Source organism: Ictalurus punctatus, unplaced genomic scaffold, assembly GCF_001660625.3.
Source record: "Ictalurus punctatus breed USDA103 unplaced genomic scaffold, Coco_2.0 tig00000011, whole genome shotgun sequence".
NCBI lineage: Eukaryota > Metazoa > Chordata > Actinopteri > Siluriformes > Ictaluridae > Ictalurus > Ictalurus punctatus.
In genome coordinates this window covers 158,540-183,832 of record NW_026521095.1, presented here as the reverse complement: position 1 = coordinate 183,832, position 25,293 = coordinate 158,540, and the positions used below count along the sequence as shown (strand labels likewise).

At 35.9% G+C, this 25,293-nt stretch overlaps 2 long non-coding RNA genes across 2 annotated transcripts; both read left to right on the top strand.

Annotated features, from left to right (window-relative positions):
• The first annotated feature begins 4,383 nt into the window (after positions 1 to 4,383).
• Positions 4,384 to 9,888, top strand: LOC124627886 (uncharacterized). Its single transcript, XR_008395263.1, has 3 exons — positions 4,384 to 4,525; positions 5,095 to 5,208; positions 9,802 to 9,888. It is a non-coding gene; the product is annotated as an uncharacterized LOC124627886 (long non-coding RNA).
• A 108-nt stretch (positions 9,889 to 9,996) lies between these two features.
• On the top strand, positions 9,997 to 16,457 carry LOC128631119 (uncharacterized). The gene is made up of 3 exons (XR_008395266.1): positions 9,997 to 10,481; positions 10,902 to 10,982; positions 13,807 to 16,457. It is a non-coding gene; the product is annotated as an uncharacterized LOC128631119 (long non-coding RNA).
• The last annotated feature ends 8,836 nt before the right edge of the window (positions 16,458 to 25,293 follow it).

The window sequence follows — 25,293 nt, the reverse complement described above, 5'->3', positions numbered from 1 at the left end:
CAAATGTGATCCAGCTTTCTCTAGCAAAGGCTTCACTGACTGGAAACACAGCAGTGAAGTCTAATAAGGGACTTAACAGACATGGGACTTCCAAGGAACATTTGGCCTGTTTCAGTGAGTGGAAAGAAAGAGAGCAGCGTATAGAGAAATTAAAACAAATATACAGTACTACCTTTCTAGTATTATTGATGCCATTGAGTTTGTAATTTCTAACCTGTTGCCTTCATGGGGTAAATTAGATGCATTTGGTGATATCTCAGAAGGAGGAAGTGGGCTTTTTCTATCTTTATTTTACTTAAGGATAGAAAAAAGCATGAGAGACCCCCAGTTGGCCCAAATTATGAAGTCGAATCCCCAACACGCTACTTACACAAGTCGTGGGATGCAAAATAGATCTTATTTGCATAATGAACAATTTTGTGACTGAAACAATTGTGAAAGAAATTGGAGACTCTTGGTTCACAATAAAAAAAAAAGATGTAACAAGGTATCCTCCTGGAAAAAAATGTCTCCATAGTTATTCTTTTTTTCAACAAAGAAGCAATGGAAGTAACAGAATGTCTGCTTGTGATGGCCATCGCAGACATGCAATGCTTTCTACAACTTTTTCTGTAAACCCACCAGTGCCACACATTACAGAGGTGAAAAACTGAAATGTTTGCTGGACCAGTGGGCTGCCTGTAGTGGCTCCATACTGTGGGCATATTGTGGGCCCATAATAGGCACCAGTGGGGCCCACCATATGCCCACACTTTGGGCTGGTTGTGGGATGCCCCACTGCAGCCCCACCTGGGCCTCATAGTGTGTGGCCCACACATGCCCCACATGGCACCATAGCCTGTGTGGGGCCATTGCGGGCATTCTATATACCTGCACACTTTAGGCATACTGTAGGCACACCGTGGGAGCACTGGGCATACTATGGCCATACTGTAGTTTACCCCGTGGGCATATTCTGTGGGTCCTTAATAAATAACAAAATTAGTTTGGTCCTACTTTGCACCTGCAGTATACCACAACAGTACTATTAATGCATATGCAGAAAAATTGCACTTGTAGACTAACTAAAACTATGTTTAAAGAAAAAAGGAAGAAAACAAAAAAATTGTACAAAACAGAGCATGTGGATACTGAATGCTTTTTAGTAAACAGAATCACATATGAAGCACTTTTTAAAACATAAAAAAGAACAAACATAGAACCACATTGTGCGTGTGTGACCTGTCAGTGGTTTTATTGTTTATCTCTCTCTCTCTCTCTCTCTCTCTCTCTCTCTATATATATATATATATATATATATATATATATATATATATATATATATATATATATAACCACTGACAGGTGACACACACACACACAATTTTTTTTGCTGTGTTCTTTATGTCTGTATAGAAGATTTGGCAATGCAAATGTTAATATGTGGCAGGCCAATAAAGCAACATTTGAATATGAATTTGACAGAGTGAGCTAGAGAGAGTGACATCATCATGTAGCGAACTAACGAAATTGTATTATCCAAATGCATTGTTCAATTCGTTTAATTATCTGTTAATTATCTATAGATTTATTTATGACTCATCCTTTCCATTGACGTGTGTGTTCAGACAACACACCTATAGATCTGATCTAACAAGTTTACATAAACTTGTGGAGTCTGTTTCAGCTCGAGTGCACACTGTTATTAATGCAAAAAGGGGACATACCAAATATGAATGAATGAATGCCTTTTATTGTCACTATACACATGTACAATGAAATTTAGAGCCATTCCTTTTTTTTGTTCTGTGCCAACATGTACATAAAATAAACAAGAAGAATAAACAAGATAAATAAAATAAATAAACAGATAAATAAACAAGATAAATAAACAAGATATTGGGGCGGATGGGGGAGGTACTATGAAATGCACAGTTTTGAGACACTATATACATATGCTGTGAACTCAGTACATGTATGTGTTTAGAATGGTAATAGCTTTTGGAGAAAAAACTATTCTTAAATCTGTTAGTCCTAATTATTAAGAATTATTAAAAATATTAAGAAACTCTAAACTTCATGTAAATATTTATAAGATTCTACTTTTCACTGAGGTTGTTAAGGATGAGATCATATGTAATGCAAACATTTGTGTTAAACTGATGAAATTACATCAAGCTGCTTTTTGTTCTTTCATTTGTTAAGTTGGTAGTAAATAATGATAACTTTGTATAACAAATATCACCTCCTTTATTTAGCTGTATCTTATGTAACAGATACTTACACAATAGTTACAAAAGTGATGTGCTTTTAATTTACATTTCCCATAAATAATATGACTCATTGATTTTCTGTTCTGCCATCAGCTGAGTGCACAAGTTCCAAACAAGGGAAATTATATAATAACATTGATCATATTTACTGAAATAGAAGAATGTTATATTATAAATAAAACTACATGTATATAGTTCTTAACTGGTAATAATCAACCGTGTGTTAGCACTAAATGAAATACATGGCATTACATTTTTTAAAGCAAATTGTATGTGAACTGGATGTTCATATGTATTTGAGTTTTACACAAGTACTTCACAAATATCAATGTTTGTTTTAGTTTGAAATTTTAATTTAAAATACATTAAAATGTAGTTTTCCTTAAATCATAGTCTGTTCATTCTGAACAACAATCAAGATAACATTATTAGCTTGTAGTACATTTAGTATTTTTATGTGCTAAATATATAATATCAATGCGGTCATTAGCCTATAGCAGTTAGGGGAAAGTTCCAGTAAGCAAAATGACTTACTTACAATGAACATTTCCATTTAACAGTGGCCCAACCTGAACTAGGATTAAGTGATCAACCAGCAACAAAAACAAACACTGGTGTTGCTGCATTCTTTGTTTTGCTCCTAAATTGCCTGTCTATTTTTTAAGGTAAGGCTCATAGTAAAGAGATATGTCAGTACATTACACATTCCACTGTACAATAAGGGCGTGTTCACATTTGGGCAGAAGACTACTTGAGTCTGTACCTAGGACCAGTTCTGGGTTATTTCAGGGTGGGGATCATAATACCATATTTTTTTCCATACCACTATAACTTTTTATTCTGTTGAGCTTCACATTTTTCTCCACACACACACACACACACACACACACACACACACACACACACACACACACACACACACACACACACACATATGAAAACACACATATACTTGCACGTCATCTAACTGTAATTTCTTTTCTGTTTTAGAAGCATGTTAACTGCTCATAAATGTATCTGAACAAACCACAAAATTTCTGGAACAATATCCTTTGGACTGATGACACCAAGGTGTAAATATGTGGTCATCATTCACAGCACCATGTTTGGTGACAACCAATCACTATCACCATAAACATCTCATACCAACTGTCAAGCATGATGGTGATGTTTTGGACTTGTTTTCCAGCCACAGGACCTGGGAAACTTGCAGTCATTGAGACAACAATGAACTTCATATCATAGATGAATATTCTTGAGACAAATGTGAGGCCATCTGTCTGAAATTGCAACAGGACAATGATCCAAAACACACCAGCAAGTTGATATCTGAATGGCCAAAGAAGAACAAAAAAGAGCAAGATGTTGGAATGGCCAAGTCTAGACCTCAACTGCACTGAGATGCTGTGGTGGGATCTTAAGAGAGCTGTGCCTAAATCAATGACACATCAATAAACTGTAGCAATGTTGTAAGGAAGAGTGGGTCAAAATTTCTTCAACAATGATGTGAGAGACTGATAAACTCCTACAGAAAACCTTTACTTGTTGCTAAATCAATTGTTGCTAAAGATAATTCTACATGTTACTGAATTATATGGATGACATTTAAAAAAAATTAATCTGGGAATAAACAGAAATTGAAATGTTGAAAATTCTAAAACAAAAAAGAAAATGTGCAACATCTTGACTTCAGTATTCAAGATGTTGCACAAATTCTAGCTCACTATTTAAATTTTAAAAGTATTTGTGATCTTGACCACGTTAACTCCAGATTTTTTTCATGACTCATCCTTTCCACTGAAGCATGTGTTCAGATGACACTCTGATAGATCTGATCTAACATGGATCATCAGGTTTTACACAAACTTGTGGAGTCTGTTTCAGCTCGAGTGCACACTGCCATTAATGCAAAAAGGGGACATACCAAGTACTAAGATACTCTAAAACTCTTGTAAATATTTATAAGTTTATAAATATTTATAAATATATATAAAATTCCTTTTTCACTCAAGCTGTTGCTGAAGATATAATTTATAATGCAAACATTTGTGTTAAATTGATGAAATTAAAGCAATCTGCTTGTTTCATTTACATTTGTTAAGTTGGCACTAAATAATTATAACTTTGTATAATAAATATCGCCACCTTTATGTAGGTGTGTCTTATGTAACAGATACTTAAGCAGCAGTTACAGCAGTGACGTGCTTTTACATTTCCTATAAATAGTATGGCTCATTTGATTTTTTTGTTCTGCCATCATCTGAGTGCACAAGGTAAGTTCCATACAAGGGAAACTATGTAATAACATTTACTGAAGTAGAAATAGAGGAACCTATACATTCTCTCTCTCTTTATATATATATATATATATATATATATATATATATATATATATATATACATATATATATATTTATATATATATATATATATATATGTGTGTATATATATATATATATATATATATATATATATATATATGTATATATATATATATATATATATATATAAAGATATATATGTGTGTGTGTATATATATATATATATATATATATATATATATATATATATATATATATATATATATATATATAAAGATATATATGTGTGTGTGTATATATATATATATATATATATATATATATATATATATATAGAGAGAGAGAGAGAGAGAGAGAGAGATAGCATTATTATTAGATTATTAAATTATTATTAAATTAACAGTTTTTGGTTTCTTGTAGTAGAGCTACTATTTGAATGTGTTTAATATAAATATCAGTGGGGTCATTACTTACTTACATACATTAATCACTTACTTACAATTAATATTTTTATTTAACAGTTGCCCAACCTGAACGAAGATCAAGTGGTCAACCAGATACAAAAGGAAACACTGGTGTTTCTGCATTCTTTGGTCCAAATTTGGCTCCCAAGTTGCCTGTCTATTTTTTTTAAGGTAAGGCTCATAGTAAAGAGAGATGTCAATACCATGATATTACACATTTTACTATACACTAAGGGCGTGTTCACACTTGGGCAGAATACTTGAGTCTGCACCTAGAACCAGTTTTGGGTCGGTTCAGGGAAGGGCTCAAAATCCCAAATTTGTTCTCATTTTTAAGGATTACTTCCAAACTATGGCTCGATTACACAATTCCGCATAACATCTGTGCAAGCAAGTTTACATAGTGATAAGCAGTAATGTCAGTTTCTTCTTTTTTAAACTGTTCATTCATTTCTTATTTTGAAGGTCACTTGAAAGTAAGAACACTGTCTAATTTGCTATTCCATTGTAATAGTGTCTTCTGTTGAGCATCACACGTTTCTCAGTGAAATTCACACTTTGAAATAACACTGAGAGTTTTTACTTTACCGTGACACTTAAAAATTAACATTAAAAGAACTGATTGGCCTTTTTGTGACTACTATTGGAACTACAGGGATCCTGTGTTCTAAAACTGCCGATAGATTTCTATAATCTCCTCATCTTCTATCATTTCTTTATCTCCTATGGAATTCCTATGGAACCCAATTATCTCGGTTCCATCACTAGCTTTCTAGACATATTAACTCCCACACTGTCCACGCCTGATCTGTTGCTCAATCTGGCACTAACCTCTCAGTAAATTGCTGAATTTATAATGCCCCTATATTGGCCAATACTGTGCTCTGTAGATGGCTGAGTTTGCAAAATTAGCTGAACTGAACATTCATACAGAGCTGGAGTTGCGTTTCATTCAACGTCTGTGTATCTGTGTTATTGGGGCCTCCTCTGACACCACGGCTGTTATTACAAAGCTTTGAGTAGACGCCTTGTGTCTAAGCGTGTTGCTGCTTGAAGATTAATTATTAACAACAGTCTGGAGTTGAGCCAAGTTTTCTCCACTACTCCCCCATTCTTTTTGCTGAGCAAGAGACAGGTAATTATTTAAGTATTCACATTCTATTAAGCTATCACTAAAACAGAAAGGGGTTAGCTTTCACATCACCTGCCATCTGACTACTAGGGTAGGCTAAAATTAGGATAAAACCAGAAACCAAATGAACTGTTGTAATCAGCCCTGGCCACAGGGAATTTCAGTGTGCCACAGTGTAAATATGATATTGAGAACATTTAAGGAGGTTTATACAACCTTTACTGCAACATGCTTGAACTCTGTGGTGTGCACCTTAGCTAACCTAATGGACTGTGAACAGGTCTGGCTGACTGCTTGCCTACTGTTGACACTTGAGTCACAGCACTGGTGATTTCACTGTATAAAGCACTAATTCCCATTTCCTAGGTCAACCCACTACTTTGTGGGATGACCTCCAAAAGATACCCCCATAACATGAAAGAGCACCGTGGAGCCCATCAATGAAAGACAGGGGCTTCTGGCAGGACACTTCACTCATTGGATAATTGGGCAATTATTACTTCAGACCAGTGGGTCCTCTTGTTTGTGGGAGTGTAAACTGTTGGCTCCAGCCTTCAAGGCTGAGTGTTTGGCAAATTTCCAGTCCAATCAATTTGCCACTCTGCTCCAATAAGTTACTTCTCTCTTGGGGAGAGTCACAATCAAAAAAGTAGACCCTAATCTCAGAACAAAGGGTATGTTCTATAGCTCCACATACTTTCAAGTTTAGAAGAGAGGCTTTATGTATGGTAATTGTATCAGATATTATTTATGTTGTGTAGCCACAAGACTAGGGCACATCTGTACGATGCATATTTTCATGTCCCCGTTCCTCTGCATATGCTTTTGGAGGTATGCATTTCAGAGACAGGTATTCCATATCCTACCCTTTGTCCTCACTCTAGCATCACACGTCTTCTGGAGATTGTAGGTCACACACATGGTGCTCAATCTCATAGTGAACTGGAAAAGATCCCTAGTACTGAAGCACCCCACACATAATCTTAAAGTAATCTACTAGAGACAATAATTTCAGAATAAGATAATTTTTTTGTGAAGGTAGGAACATATCCAAATCTAATAATACTAACAATAATAAGAAGAAAGAATGACAGTCATCATTACTCAACATTACCAATCAAATTCAAACATAATAATACACATAAGAAAATCAAACTTGCATACCTGATAGAGAAAAACTACACACAGCAACTGTGTAACTGTGTGGGAGATCTGTCTACAGATTCCCCAAATCTTTGGCCAGCTCTCCCCTAAATACCCAGATACTCTGTAGGTCCACCAAATGGTGTTGTTTGTGGTTAGAATTGGAATTTGGGCCAATCTGTGGAAGGATGTATCTTATTTACATACAGGAGGTAATTTATGTGAAGGACCTGGGGAAGGTATGCCTTTAATGTCATGCAATATTTTTCTCTAGATCTTATGTAGTGATTTAAACTGCTGAATGAGACCATATTTTCCAGATGCACTGAGACCTTTTGAATGATGCTAAACATGCATAGTTAATTACATGACAACATTAAACATATTATGTAATGCATACAGACCTTGTGTGAGTTTAAGATGATCTCAATACAGAGAGAGAGAAAGGTGTGGAAAGAGAGGAATAAGGAAGCAATGTAGTGATGTGCGATCTTCTCGTCTCCACTCAGTGTGATGTGTTATCTCAGGTGAAGCTGCTAATTCTGAGGGCAAGAGTTCAAGTGTTAATTCCTGTAGTCCTTTTTCCTCAGAGAGCAGTTCTCTCCAGGTTCAGATATCTTGGCACCAGCCTTACACACAGCAAACCTGCACTAATAGCAGATGGAAATGTTCAGCTGGCACCAGCAAGCAGCTTTTGATTCTGTGCTTATAAAGCAGTGGACATTAATTAGGCTAAAATGCTGAAATATACCTGGAGTAAAGACCAGAATACATTTTGTACATATTGTACAAATATTTCCAATTTTGGACATTTACTGGTGTCATAAGCTTGTGCTGCATAAGCATATTTGATGTTGTTCTAGCTCACATTGGTAAAATTCTGTCATTTGCCAAACAAATTCTATTTCTTAAATAAATGTGAAGATTTGGTGCATGTGAAAAGAGAACAAGATTTGTGGAATCACACTGTCTGTGAAGAGTGGTGCCAGCTGAAAATGTCAGTGCATGGTGAGCCTGTAAGTCCATGCTTGAAGAAAGATTTAGAATTTAGGATGAATGAGAAGGCTAAAACAGTAATCCTGAAATTCATACAGGCTGATGTTGTGTAATCTTCATATTAATTCCAGTGTTATATTATAGTTATAAACTATAAAATGAAGAGAGAGAGAAAAGAAGATGTATTTCCAGCACAGAATCATCATCATCATCATACATACATACAACATTTCTACAGTTTCCATTAGAATAATAAGAATAAGAATGAAGGGAAAAGTTACATTTTAAATTCAACAGAAAAGTGGTTTTAAAATATACAAAATACATTATCCAGAGAAATAACACACAATTCTTGATTGTATATATAATGTTCAAATTAATTTTTAAGCACCAATGGTTTTCTTTGTTTCTGTTTTAAATCTGTTTATTACGTTTTTTTATTGTATTGTGTCTGCTAAACAAGTCCATGAGTATTCAACTGTGCTGTAAAAAAAGTACTTGTTTTGTGGAGAAACGTGACATTTTTGCCACTTCATATACCATCTCCTCACTGCAGTCTTGCCATCAGACAGTTTGGATTGTCTTGCTATCAGATGCTAAAGTGTAAATAAAAGGCCACATATATTGATCATAACTATAAATCAATTAAAAAGCATGACATGTACTTCTTAAATATTATAAATTTTTTAACATTGACAAATTTGGGACAAGAGATATAAAACTATTCAGGGCATGCTGTTCTTGGAAGATATTAAACTTCAAGGTGGTCCTCATTTGTAAGTCGCTTTGGATAAAAGCATCTGCTAAATGAATGAATGTAAATATAAATGGTATTATATTCACGTGATGTCACGGCATCACATGTAAGTATGTTTTGGTACCAGCAAGTGGCACTGCATCAGCACAAAACTAGAACAGTCACCACTTCTGGTTTAAAATGACTGCAGGAGAAATTTAAAACTTGCTAATTACACTCAATTAATTACTGCATAGTTAATAGTGACCTCCTACTAAATTATTTACTGAGTAATTCTTAGTGTTTTATAAGAATAAGATAGTTGTTAACAAAGAACTACCCATTTGTTCCCGCTTAGTTCCTGGATATTTATCTATGAGTAGTTGAACAGTACTGTAAAGTTTTACTTCATTTAATAGTTTATAATGTGTTTTATTGTTTAAATGTTCTATTGTAACTTTACTCAGTGTATTATATTCTGTAGATTTTTGCTAATTTTGCAGTTAAATGTAAAAATTGAAATTTTTACTAAACTTATTTAAACAAACACGCATATTTCCAAGCTTAGGTTTAGGTCTTAAAGGGTTAAAGAATAGATCACAGAAACAGACAAATCCTCATGCAAATGTGTGTTTGTATGTGTGTGCATCAACCTGCTTTTTCCTTTTTCTCATTCTTTTCTTGCCATATATTACATGGAGAAATCACTGCAGATATTTACCCAATAGTTACAATCTTTTTGATATGTTTCCTGTAGGTAAAATACTTCCACTTTCCCGTAATTTTTGCGACTAATTTGATTCTTCATCTGAAACACTTCTTCATTTCTGCCACCAGCTGAGAGCAAAAGGTAAGTTCCCAAAGAGGGAAATGGCATAATAAATTGTAATGTAAAACTACATAATAATTTGTAATGCTTTTAAAAAAAAATAAAAATAAAGAAGAAAAGCTTTAGAACACATAATGCATAAAGGATTCTTTTAAGGAAATGGTGTCTGAACTGGACATTTGTGTGTAATTTATGTGTTTATACACATTTATGTAATTTTTAGTATTTCTCAAATACTGGTATGTTTTAGTTTAAGTTATGTAAATTTAAGTCATGAGCATCAACTCTACAACTTTGTGTTAGTATTTTATGGATTGCTTGATTTTTAATGTAAACAAATAATAGTATATTAATTTGTAACAGCAATAAAGATAGTATGGCTTCTTCTTAGATTTCTTGCAGTAGATCTAATTATCTCAAAGGACATCATATCAAAATACTAATGGTGCCATTAGCATAGTATAGAGGTTAGGAATCTCTTACATTGGAAACTTTTACTTTACAGTTGTCTGACCTGAGAACTGAGATCAAGTGATTAAGGAGCACTGGTGCCTCTCTGCATTCTGTGATCCAGTGTGGCCTCTCAAGCTGCCAGTCTGGTCTTTAATGTAAGATTGCCATAGCATTGTACATTGTACTGTACAATAATGTGATTAACAGTATATGAAGGTTCTCCTTTCTTCCCTTTTAAGTGGAAAGTCATGAAGAACCTACATATATTGTCTACAAATGTGTTTCTCTGCTCTGATTTTTCTGAAAGCTTATTTAAAAAAAAAGAAATAAATCACAGAAATCACATCACAAAAAACTGTCATGAGAACTAAAATTTTCAGTAAGATAATTCACCCAACACATGTGATGTGATTAACTTCCACAGTCATTCCTGTAAACTTAAATAATGAATTATTTAGTATTTATTTTGGGACTGATAGCTGTGATTAAGTTTCTTTATTTTAAAAAATACAACACAAAAATAGACATAAATAATATAAAATAATTGTGTTTTAATTTGTGCGTTTTATTTACAGAAGTTCAGTAATTAATAATGTCATCACAAGCAGAACATGAATACCTCTGTTTTGTCACCTGGAACACAAATGGTATAAAAGGTAAAAAAACTTCAAACTCATCGGCAAAGATTTCAAAACTGTTGAACATCCTCAGTAAACTCCAGGCTGACATTGTCTTTATGCAAGAGACACATGTTGGACCCAAGTGTTACCAAATCTTCGAGAAAGTTGAAAAGGAAAACTGGCATGTATTCTTCACTGTATACAGCCCTAAAAGTAAAGGAGTTGCAATACTGATAAAAAAAGGCGTACCATTTGAGTACATATGCCATGATGAAGATTGCAGTGGGGGTTACATTGTGCTCTTCTGTTATCTGTATGGTGAACTATACACTCTTGTAAATGTGTACAATCATAAGGAAGACAGAATTGTCTTGGGTAGACTGAAAGAGTATTTGATAGAGACAGCTGAGGGTGTGCTAGTGGTTGGAGGTGATTTCAACACAGTTTTAGATCCCAGCTTTGATCGGAAACCTTCAACTTCAAGGCATTCACCATTTAGAGCTATTTTAGAAGATTTTGCTGTTTCTCTGAATCTCAAGGACACCTGGTCATATAAATCCCCAACTGAGAAGGGCTTCACACGACGTCAAAATAAGAGTTTCTCCAGATTAGACATGTTTTTCATGCCGGAGGACAAAATTAAACGGGTGTATAACATTATTACTCGTAAACAAGACATTTCTGATCATTATCCTCTTATCCTAAAACTCACCGTTCATAAGAAAACTGAAAAACAAATCCCAAATGTTGCCAAATGGTTGGAGGAAGATAAATTAAATTCTGACGTGACAGCAGGGAAGATTAGTGGAGCAGAAATATTGAGTGTGATCAAGTCTTTAACTAACTCAGAAGAACACAGACTTGATGAATTGGAAGTATACTCCTATAAACGGTTTCAATGTTCATTGACGGAAATCTTAAAGATACACTTCAACATCATGTTAACGAACAAATGTTTATATACGTCTTTTGATGAGTCTTATTGTTCAGGAGACAGACGCATCTTCAATGTGGACTATTTGATATTCACTCAAATTTTGGCCAAGCGCCTTGATGCATTCATTACCCCTTCTTTCAAGGGCAAGATAGAAAAAAATCTTCACACCATGTTCAGCGTGACCTTTGAGGCAGGTGAACAAGAAATCAAGTGGTCTTTCCTGTTAGACACCCTCAACAATCTAAAACAGATCCCCTCTACCCCCCCACCAGACTTCGACATTCTAGACTGCATTCTTCCTAGCGTCCAAAGCTCTAGAGAACTCAGGCGTTTGCGAGTTGGCTGTCCCCTCACCAACACTATCTTCAATCTGGCTCTGAAGCACCTAGAAGATAAGATTTTTTATTTTAAATACAAATGTGAGGAGGTCAGACACTTAAGTGGTAAGCATCATAAGCGCAACTGTAAGGAGATCATGTCTATGGCCACTGTTTGCTATCAAAGACGAGTTCTGCTCATACATACAAAATTAAAAGAGCATGAACTGAATGGTTTCAAAGATCAAGTGAAAAATTCAGGGCTTAAATATAGACTTAAACAAAACACAACATTCTGAGCAGAACACAGAGGACTGTCCAGTATACAATATAAGACCATTATTAAAACATATATATTCATTAGTCAACTTTTTTGCAAACTCAAACTGATGTCAAATTCACAAGCAAATATTTTTTACAGAACTTTTTTTTAGTCAGCTTTATTATTCCTACATTTAAACACAGAATTCACACTGTTTTTTGGCTCTTTGCTGCTGTAATTAAGTAAATTTTGGTGTGGTACATGTGACACTGCCTCCTAGAGGAGTATGTTGCTTATGTTACATGCAAGTATTGATACTTTACCATGTGCAAGCATTAGCATGAGCTCGCCAAAGAATAAATCAGCCTTTATTGATTAAAAAAAAATTCCAGAAATTTGAGTTTTATCAAATAAATAAGACAAAAGGATGTTAAAAAGTCTGTTATTATGAATAGTATTAAATATGGCAGTCCTGCATTTTGCTTCCTTGTAAAATACATTTAAGTTGCTTTCCACTAGATTTTTGGAAACTACATTATTACTGTGCACATATTTTCCTGTATCCCCTTCAATATATTTCTTTATTACTAAATGAGTTGTAACTATTTGTATATGTTAATAATTTGTGTAAAAAAAAATCATTAAGATATAGATTTAAGGCTTATTCAATCTTCAATCTATTTATTTGATGACAAAACATTTGTTAATATTTTAATAATGTATTTGTATTGTTAAACACCAGTTAACATTTAAACATCTGTAATCTATGCTTATATAAGGTATGTAGCTAAAAATCTTGAAATCTTGTTAACAACTGTGCAAGACATGAATTTAGTATTTAGTAGACTTTTTAGCAGTAGCTAAACTTACAATGCCCTCCACTGGTAAATATGAGCAAAGAAGACTGTGAAAAATTCTCTTTATTGTTTAACCATTTTATCTTTTGTTAAACAAAATTCACAAAAAATACTCTACTCTCATGGACATCACACGTTTATCCAAAAAAATATATATCTTTGTTAAATATAGGTCTGCAACAATTATTGACACCCCTATGAATTCATATGAGAAAAATATATTTGAAGTATATTTCCATAGATATTTAAACTATTTTTAGTACACTGGGTGACTAGAAACAGGAAATTGTTCAACCATGACTTCCTGTTTCACAGGGGTATAAATATGAGGTAACACATAGGCCAAATTCCCTTAAACATTCATAACAATGGGTAAGAACAAGGAATATAGCTGTGATGTGTGGCAAAAGGTTGTTGAGCTTCACAAAATGTGAATATGCCATAAGAAAATAGCACAAGCATTGAAAATACTCATTTCCACCTTCAGAGAAATAATTAAGAAGTTCCAGTCAACTGGAAATGTTATGAATCAACCTGGAAGAGGACGTGTGTGTATACTGTCTCAATGTCCTGTGAAGAGGATGGTTTGAGTGGCCAAAAAATCTCCATGGATCACAGCTGGAGAATTGCAGAAGTTAATTGCGTCTTGGGGTCAGAAAGTCTCCAAAACTACAAAACGAAGTCACCAACATCACCACAAACTCAAGTGTCTTCAGTTTGCCAGACACTAGTGGAACTTCTAATGGGATCGGGTTCTATGGTGATGAAACCAAAATAGAGCTTTTTGGCAATAAACATCAGACGTGGTTTTGGCACATACAGAGAGGTAGCCATATGGAAAAGTACCTCATGTCCATGGTTAAATATGGTGGTGGCTCTTTAATGTTCTGGGGCTGTTTTTCTGTCAGAGGACCTGGACATTTTATTAGGATACATGACATCATGGACTCCATCAAATATCAACAGATATTAAATGAAAACCTGACTGTTTCTGCCAGAAAGCTTAAAATGGGCCGTGGTTGGATCTTCCAGCAGGACAATGATCCAAGCATACATCAAAATCAACATAAAAATGGTTTACTGACCACAGAATGGATTCTGTATAGAGGAATGGTCTCAGATCCCTTGCCATGTATTCTCCAACCTCATAAGACGTTAATCATTTAGTTAATGTGTCTAATGATTTGTAAATGTATTTACATTTCCTGTCTATGTTAACACATAATTAACTGAAAAGTGTACATTTATGTTTGGCTAAGTCTTTGCATGACCTTACTTCTCTCCAAATCATATGTATGACACACAAACCCTTCTAGAGAGCTTTTTACAACATCTAATATGACAGAACTTACAACAAATGTATTTCCTCTCTTCTCTGTCACTAGATTTTATGTCAAAATTTTAGTAGTAGTGTAATAAATGTTGAGACAAGGATATAAGTGTGAATTTAATTATTTTAAACATAAACAGTCCAAAATCCCCAATCACAAACATTTAAAGGTACATTAGTTAAGATTAGCCAAGAATGGAGCTCTGGTGGTTAATTAGGTACAACAAAAATGGATCGATTTTGTCTCCTTGGACCCACTTACAATTCTGGTCCATGTACGTGAAGCACAACTACAGAATGTACAGTGGCCAACACAGTTCAGTTAGATGGGAGTGGGTGTTAGCATAGTCAATTAATCCTGACATGTCGTTTGCCCACTAGGCCACTTATCTTGTTATGGATGTTATAACACTTTCAACACAATATATTTGTTTGAGACTGATTTGCTGTCGTCAAGCGCCATTACCGTCTTGTTTTTAATTGAGTTTTTTTCCGTTCAGTAATACCTAGACCACCACTGCAAACACAAGCACTTGTCATTAAAAAATTTTAAAAATGCAAAGAGAATGTAGAGAATATGCAAAGATGGTAATAGTATTTTTTTCCTGTAAAAAAAAAAAAGTTAAAATATTAATATGATGATATATGAAAGATGAAAAGCATTCAAATAAATATCTAATCTAGTAATCTAATCTAATCTAGACGATATCTAATCTAGTAAATTTTCAGTATATTGCTGCAGGTATTGTCTTAGTTGTAATTATCACTTTAATTATTGCAAATTTGGTTTTATTTAACAATATGGCTTCCATACTCATTATTCAGCAGCTTATAAAATAGCTTAAAATTTTTAATATTGTGTCCATTAGTACTTATATGTACACACATTTATGAAACCATGACATATTACATCAAGGTCATGAAATCATAATGTATGCATGGGATATAAGCAAGGTCTGATTAAGATGAGTTTCCTCTGATGTCCTTTATGCAAATCAAACAAACAAGAATGCACCTCAACCTATGGATTGTATCATAAAAAAGTAAAGTTATTTTTTTTCACTGTTCATTTGTCCCATTTATTGTATTAATTGATAATAAAAAGAACAAAAACAACTGCCTGTCATGTTTATTCACTATTATGCTTATTTATTATGTTTAATAAATATATTACATTTAAAAATAAAAAGAGAATAAAAAACACTACTGCCTGTCATAGTTATATGATCTGTTTATTTAAAAAATATAGAAAATAACTATTTCCACAGGCTTTCATTTTCACTGGGTTTCCTGTCAGTGTCCTCAAGCTGACTCCTGAGGTAAACAGTCTAAAATGCACTCTGTCTTGCTAGTTTGGGTTTTGGCGAAACTTTCTGAGGAGTAGAAGAAGGTGTATTTTAGAAAGAACAACCATATTTACGCCATGCGTCCCTAAATCAATTAAACAGTCATCAATACATAATTTTCTAATATGTATGTGAATTCATTACATACAAGTTTTAATTAATACAGTCAATCCACCAAATTTCTGTTTTGTTAATGTGTTTTCTGATTTGTCGTTGTGTTTTCTGATTTGTTAATGTGTTTTCTGATTTGTTATTGTGTTTTCTGATTTTTTAATGTGTTTTCTGACTTGTTAATGTGTTTTATGATTCGTCCTTGTGTTTATAATTTGTTGTTTTGTTTTTGGATTTGTTATTTTGTTTTCATATTTGTGTTTTGCTTTGCACTTCTCAGCCACCATAAGCTGCTTTCTGTTTTTCACTTTCATTTCTCTTGCTTTGTAAGTAGGAACAAAAAAATAAAATAAAAATCTTGCCATAATCATCAACTTTTGTTGTAAATACTAGGGAACAGATATTTTCAACATCTGTGGCATATTTTCCTATGTAAATTCTTCCACATTTTTTTCAAGCTCTTGTAAATCATGTGCCTAATTGGATTCTTCATCTGACACACTTAATTTCTGCAACCAGCTGACTGCACAAGGTAAGTTATATATAATATTTTATACACCATATTTTCTAACTTTCTTAGACAATATTATATGATTCTTTTATAATATACTATTTTACCTAAAAGCAGAAGTCGAGCACATAATAACACAATGCACAGAACACAGTTTAAGTAAATGTCTGTGATGTATGTGGATGTTCATATGTATGTCTGTTTTACACAAGTACTTTCCAAATACTGATTTATTTTAGTTTTAAATTATGTAATTTAAAATAATGAACTTCAGCTGTGTTCAAATTTATTTGTTCATTTGTTTTATGGTTTATTTTATTTTTAATATCAACAAATCATTGTCTAGAAATTTGTAACTACAACCAAGATAACATAATTTGCTTTGTTTTGTTGCTGTAGATCTAATTATCCTAAAGGACTTAATATAAAAGCTTAACATAGAGGATAGGCGAGCCAGGGGAAAATTCTAATTGGTAAACAGAATCACTTACAATGGAAACATTTACTTAACAGTTGTCTGAACTAAGAACTGAGATCAAGTGATTAACAACCATCAAAAACAAACACGGGTGTCCTTCTGCATTCTTTGAGCCTATCTTGTGCTTTCATGTTACCTGTCCGGTCTTTAGGATAAGAATGCCAAGACATTGCCTAACCCAATTTCCAAAAAAGTTGGGATTTTTTCTAAAATGCAATAAAAACTAAAATCTGTGACTTGCCAAGTCTCTTGAAACGTTAATTAACTGACAAAAGTACAAAGAAAAGATATTCAATGTTTTCATTGACCAACTTAATTGTATTTTGTAAATATAAACAAATTTAGAATTTGATGCCTGAGTCTTACCTTCCAGGAGTACCAGGCTGCAGCACCCCAACTGATCCATCGGGAGGATCTGGTGTACCCTGTCTCCTCCATAATACCAAAAATGTCCACCAAGGGCAAAGTGCCATTTACTAAATCAGGCAACTGTATACGATCCATTGATGAGTCTGAACACGTGTACTCTGTATTCTTCTCACACTGGGTGTGGGTAGACACCATAGAGACGAGGGCAGGCTTAATGTGAGTACAGTTGCTAGATATGTTGCCTACAAAATCAAAGCCTTCCTCAGAGCAAACACGGAGAGGAAAGGTGGATGAGAAGCCAACATATACTGGAATAGAAGCATCGAGTGGGGTACTCACTGGGCAGAAATAATAGCTTTGGCTAACGTTACACATCCAAACTGGGCCATAGTTAAAGGAAGCTGCCCCCAACAGGCAGACCATAGGACACAAGTAGTGTTCATTGTAAGGTTCTACTAAACATTTATCCAAATTTCCCAAAGGTCGCATGAGTGGGCCTCGAGCAGTATGCTCATGACATACGAGACGTGTGATTGATAACTGTGTGAGCCGTGTGAAACATCCAATCCAAATACAAATTACTGTGGAGGCGGGTAGCCTCCGCATAAATGCTATATCTCTGCAGCTTTACCATTTGGGTGGCGGTCCTCTCGATTATGATGATTTGGGGGTGATCACTGCATGCCATGTGGTTACAGTGAAACTAAAAGTGGAGGTGCGATATTGTATTCAGGCCCCTAATGTGAGTAATCCCATTCGCCTTGGTAATATTACTGACTATGAAGGCACCGGCCAAGCAAAGAAACAACTTTGGGTGACCAGCAATCTTTAATGGACCTACTCGTGCAACGAATTGGAGGAATATCGCATGCCTGCCATCTGCTGCAAAAAATCAGCTCCTGCCACTTGTTCTACAATGGACTGTATTGATTATGTCTGCTTTACACAACTTTGTACCCTTGGCCAATTATAAGCAAAGCTAAGGCACATCTATGGTCTATATTATCAAGAGTAGTAGGCCTCGTCGATATGGGCAAGCCATTAGTGTGTTAGTGTTGTCGGTGAGGGAGTATATTGTCAGCCTGCCTGGTGTTAGGCACTCACAAATGAAAGACTTGTGCTGCTGTTTCTGACAGTAGTGTGGTGCAATGATGTTTCAGTCATGGGTACTATTTTCTGGACCTTAGTGGGTACAATTTTCTGGACCTACAATGACAATAAGTGCAGTCATTCCGACAACACTTATTAGAACGATGGCCGCAAGAAGCACCCGTTTTTTAGTGCGATGGCTGGTGTGGCTCAGCCGCATTCGGGGGTATGGCCACTGGGCCAGCTTGGAGTATAGCATCTGGTCCAACTGCATGGGCTGCCTGCGGCACTGGAACTACCAATTCAGGCAAGAGGAGCTGTAGAATTTGCTGGTTTTTATCTAGGACAGGGATAGTGTTCAGGTGCTATTGGGGTCACTGGGGATCAGGAAGGATGTCGAGATCTCTCAGATCCTATAGATCTAGAGTCCAAAATGGCTGCTCGTATGGGTGACACTCTTCCTCTAACAACTGCATCACTCCCTCTTCAATCTCAGCATCAAGTATAAAAGGGTCCTCAGGAATCTGGCTTGGGTCTAGGAGGGGGGCCGGAGGTGCAGGGACTTCCCCAGGTGGTATGACAGCCACTTCTGGTACTGCCCGTGTGGAGTCTCTGCCTGGAATCATCAACGCCCTGTGCTCTGGAGCTAGTGTGTTCGTAGGGGTGTTGCTGTCACTTGCTGTCTATCGGCATGCTCTGCGATCTTCAAACTCCTAACTTGTCCACATGTTCTGTGGGATGGACTTGCCTAGGGGTCATCTGGATCGCTGTCAATTGCATCTACAGATCATCTACAGAGAGTGTGCCGCCTGTTTCTCAGGCAGGATGCAGGAGTCTACCTTTCCCTCCTTGATTAGGATGCTGGAGCCTATCTTCCCCATTCTCAGTAGGGTGCAAAAGTCTGCCCTTTCCAGCCCTGCGGCTACAGTGGATTAAGTGGTACCAGTGATCTTTGCCTTCGACCTTTACCACAGTTGGAGTTGCTCCAACAACCTTGAATGGGCCTTCTTTTTGAGGGTCATTGAAGTGCTTCCTTTTGAACGTGCGTATGTACACGTAGTCCCCTGGTTCCACCAGTCTCTCTGGTGTGGTGATGTCTTCACCATGGATTGCCTCATGAACCTGAGAATACAAATGCCTCTGGTTTTGGGTTAGGTGGTGCACATATTCCTGCATTTCGCCCTCTAGCTGTTCAAGAGGTGGGCCCTTGGAGGGGCCCCGAGTATACACCATAGGCATAGGGTAGCCCGTCAACATTTTGTGTGGGGTTAAATGAGTAGTACTGTTAGTCTGGGAACACATTTTCATTAGGGCTAGTGACAATGCTTGAATCCAGTTAAGCCACAAGCTTTCACAAATATTTGCATCCTTGTTTTTCAGTATTCCATTTGCTTTTTCTACCATTCCATGTGACTGTGGATGGTACACACACCCCAGCTTATGCTCCATACACAAGGCCTTAGCTACAGCAACTATAACCTGATTAACAAAATGCGGAGCATTGTCTGAGCTGATGAAATCTGGGACTCCAAACTGTGGAATAACTTCCCTACACAGAAACTTAGCTACTGTTAACGCCTCCTGATTGGCCAGTGCAACAGCCTCTACCCAATGACTCAAGTGGTCTCATGTCTCGCATTGGTTGAGTGCCTGTTAATCATGCTAGCTAAATAGGGGGACCACCAAACATCCCTGATTTTAAATTTAAAACTATCCTCATCCACAATGGCGTTTCCCCTGTGTTTCAGAAAGGATCTCCGTCCTCACTACACAACTTTAAACGTTTGTCACATGACCATTCAAGCACACTGGACATGCGCATGCAAGTATGAACAGGAAGTTGGTTGCTAGTCACTGGCAGGCACAAAAACCGGTGTTCCATGAACTTACCCTGCTTGAAATGAGATTTGTTGCTGATTGCTCTAATAATAGCTCGCCTCTTGTGCATGTAGGCAGCTGCAGTATTATAAAATACAGAATTTAACTGCACAATGGCTGCTAAGAATGACAACAAAGTCAGCAAAGCTTGCAGTTCAGTCTCCGTGGTGTTGTGTATACGATAAAGGTAGTGTAATGGTCATTTAGTAGGGCTTGAGAAATCAGGGAAAGATACGCAAAATTCAGAAGACCCAATCAGGGGGCGAATGTGGACGGAGCCTCACCTTTGTTTTCAAAAGTCTTCGTTTTGGTCTGTTTACACTGAAATGCAAGCCCGGAGTTTTCAAACTAAAACGGAGTTTTCAGTGTGTCCAAAAGTCTACGTTTTTGAGAGTCGAAAACGCTGGAGTAGTGTACACGCCAGCCATAACCATAGCAAAAGTTATGCGTAGAACGAAACTGGGCCTAAGAGTTATTTTAGAAGATCATACTGCTCTCTGAATCTGAGAGACACAATACCTTCACTTTTCTGATAAGGGATTTACACAATTTCACAATGGGTCATTACAGAATAGACTTTATTTTTAATGCCAGAGGACAAAATGGGAAAATACAAACTACAGAGCTATAGAGTTAAACTACAGAAAGATTTTGATAAATGTCCTCTTGTCCTAAAACTAAGAGTTCAGAAGCAAATAAAAATAAACCTCTGCAGAGAGATACAGAGGAGAGAGATTAACAGAGAAAAAGAAAAATGTCCCCTGATGATGTCACAGAATCTACTGTAGTAACAGTTTCAAACTCGGAAGTGAAACGTTTATGTGGTGAACACAGACGAGCGGAGTGATACACACAGTGAAACTTTCCAGTGCAGTTAAAGGAAATATATTCACTCCTGGAACGCCGCTCGACCAATCAAATTAGTGGACCAGAACTAACTGTTGTATAAAGGTTCATAATCTATCAGTATATATGCTTCTCATCTTCATGTGTATGTTAGCACAATATTAATTGAATAACAACAATTTCTGTATAATCATCTTTGCACGATTTAGGCATGTCCATACATACTGCAAATCATATTTATATTGTGTATGTTATTCACTGTTAAATATTTTAATTACATATTTGCAATTATCTGCAAGCATAATATTTTATCTTTTGCCATCAGGCCACAAATGTATAGGTCTACTATGAAAAGATAATATTTGATTGCTGTAAAGAATATAAATCAAGTAGCTTCCTACTTCTGAACTCTGGAAAAAGAGTAACTAATATGTAACATGTGACATACATGCTAATAACATCAACAAATTGCTTTTTTCCCTCCTTTTTTGTTTAAGAAACATGCCCATAATGAAACATATAGGGCTTTATTTTTGTGATCATGCCACGCTTGAAAAAACAAAGCATTAATATTTTTATTTTTATACCCATTAGCAGACATAGTGACATGGCACATAATGGTGCAAATGTAAACGGTTTAGTTTTGAATGAATAAATTATCAAGAGGTGTGGACTGGATAGTTGATGAGATATTCGGCTCTTCTTATTTCCTTTAAGATGCACTTTTCCTTTAAGTGCAGCATAGTGACATTTTACTAATGACATACGATTGGAGTTTATTTCCAGATTTCATAACAGTTTTACAGGATAGAAATAACCAGCCCGCTGACAAAATCTACAGCAGTATTAGTATTTGCAGTATTCTCTGCCACTAGACTTTATGTTTTAGGAAAAGTGTAATAAACATGGACATTTGGATATAAGTGTATGTTTTTTTATATACTGAATGCCAACAGGCCAAAATCCACAATTAATGACAAATATTTAAAGCCATCAATATACCAATTTTTAACTAATACAGTAATGAAGAAGCAAAAGAAAACAACAAATGATCATACACATACAGTCTTTCATTTGTACCAGCAGCTGATTGCTGAGTACAAGGTAAGTTATCAACAAGGAAATCTGTATGATACACTATTTATTTTGGTATTGATATTTATTACAGCAAATGATATCTTTTAGTCAGGTTTACATATGTCTTCACTAATATACAGTTCACATATATACTTTTCCAACTATAAGTCTAAAAAAGGTGAATGAGTATGTAGTAAAAACTGTATTGAGAACACACAATACACAGCGGACTTTGTACATAAAATGACATTCTCAAAATCCTTCACACAATTATGGCCCGATATGAAACAATTAAGGTGATGTGTCATGTAAAACGTTTTAGAGACAGATGCAAGTGCAGTTAAGAGCTTTATTGAAGAGACAGATAAAAATCCAAATGGAAAGGCAAAATACATGGTCATAAACAGGCAAATGGTTAGGCAAAATCAAAGAGGATGAACTAGGCTAAGACAGGAATCGATAAACGAGGATGAGAAGAGGATCAAAACTATGAAACAAAAACGAGGATCAAAAGGCATGATACTGTACAAACACTCCGCCATGAACAAAGGCACACGATAGTTTTAAATACTTAACGAAATCAAAGGTAGAGCATAAACAGCTGTGAATAATAATGACACGTGAGGGAGACATCCAATAATGTAACAGGGGCGGAGACAAGTCATAAACCATAACAAAACACACGTGTAGAAAGTGAACAAAGTCACTGATAAACCCAGAAGAGCATGCTTTTGTGCTTCAAGCAGTTGAGGGGAAATCCGTGACATGCTGTTTGATCCTTGCTATAAACATACATAACATACAATAGACAAAAATATTAAAATAACTGTGATCCTAATTGTGTATTTTATTTACAGAAGTCCAATCATTAATCATGATGCCCCAAGAAAAAAGAAAAAAAAAGAAAAAACAAGACTCCGTTTTGTCACCTGGAAAACTAATGGTATAAGAAGCCTGGATGAAAAGTTTTCAAATGTGTTGCGCAGTCTCCGTAAAATTCAGGCTGATACTGTCTTTATACAAGAGACAAGTGTAGGGCCAGATTGTTACAAAATCTTCACAGACTTGGTACCATTTCCTTATCATAAAGATTGGAAAGTCTACTTCACTGTACACAGCCCTAAAAGCAAAGGAGTTGCAATACTGATAACAATGAGTCTTCTCCTATAATGCCTGATGAGGTTGGAGAATACATGGCAAGGGGTCTGAGATCATTCCTCCATACAGAATCTCTCCAGATCGGTCAATTTTCGAGATCCACGCTGGTGGACTCTTCTCTTCAGTTCACCCCACAGGTTTTCTATGGGTTTCAAGTCAAGGGACTGGGATGGCCATGGCAGGACCTTGATTTTGTGGTCAGTAAACCATTTTTATGTTGATTTTGATGTTTTGGATCATTGTCCTGCTGGAAGATCCAACCACGGCCCATTTTAAGCTTTCTGTCAGAGGCAGTCAGGTTTTCATTTAATATCTGTTGATATTAGATAGAGTCCATTATGCCATGTATCCTAACATAATGTCCAGGTCCTCTGGCAGAAAAACAGCCCCAAAACATTAAAGAGCCACCACCATATTTAACCGTGGGCATGAGGTACTTTTCCATATAGCTACCTCTTTGTGTGCACCAAAATCACCTCTGGTGTTTATTGCCAAAAAGCTCTATTTTGGTTTCATCTGACCATGCAACCCGATCTCATTTGAAGTTCCAGTAGTGTCTGACAAACTGAATATGCTCGAGTTTGTTTTTGGATGAGAGTAGGGTTTTTTTTCTTGAAACCCTTCCAAAAAACTTGTATGTGATGTAGGTGACTTTGGATTGTTGTTTTGGAGACTTTCTGACCCCAAGAGACTACTAACTTCTGCAGTTCTACAGCTGTGATCCTTGGAGAATTTTTGGCAACTCAAACCCTCTTCACAGTGTGTTGAGACAGTATAGACACGCGTCTAATTCCAGGTTGATTCATAACATTTATAAAAAAGATAACAGTTGAATGGAACTTCTTCATTATTGTCCTGATGGTGGAAATGGGCATGTTCAGTGCTTGTGCTACTTTCTTATAGCTACTTCATATTTTGTGAAAATCAACAACATTTTGCAGCACATCACAACTATATTCCTTGGTCTTACCCTTTGTTATGTATGACTAAGGGAATTTGGCCTATGTGTTACCTCATATTTATACCCCTGTGATACAGGAAGTCATGGTCGATCAAATATATTTTTCTCATATGAATTCATAGGGGTGCCAATAATTGTTGCACACCCATATTTAACAAAGATATTTTTTGGAACAAACCTGTTTTTACAATTGTTTGATATCCATGAGGGGCGCACGGTGGCTTAGTGGTTAGCATGTTTGCCCCACACCTCCAGGGTTGGGGGTTCGATGGCCACCGTGGCTCTGTGTATGTGGAGTTTGCATGTTCACCCCGTGCTGCGGGGGTTTCCTCCGGATACTCTGGTTTCCTCCCCCATTCCAAAGATATGCATGGTAGGCTGGTTGGCATGTCTAAAGTGTCTGTAATGTATGAATGGGTGTGTGAATGTGTATGAGAGTGTGCCCTGATATGGATTGGCAGCCTGTCCAGGGTGTACCCAGCCTTGTGCCCGATGCTCCCTGGGATAGGCTCCAGGTTCCCCGCAACCCTGAAAAGGATAAGCGGTATAGAAGATGGATGGATGATATCCATGAGAGCAGAGCATTTTTGTGACTCTTTTAAACAAAAGATCAAAAGTTAAATAATAAAGACTTAAAATAATTTAAAAAATGCATAGCCTTCTTTGCTCATATTTGTGCCGATATTAATGGAAGGCACTGTATATAGGTTGTGCACAAATGTGTCTGCCCTGTTTTTCTTTTTTAAGCTGATATAAGAAATAAAGCAAAAAACAGTTGTAATCCCATTTTGCTTTATAGAATTTTATGCTGTGAAATCTG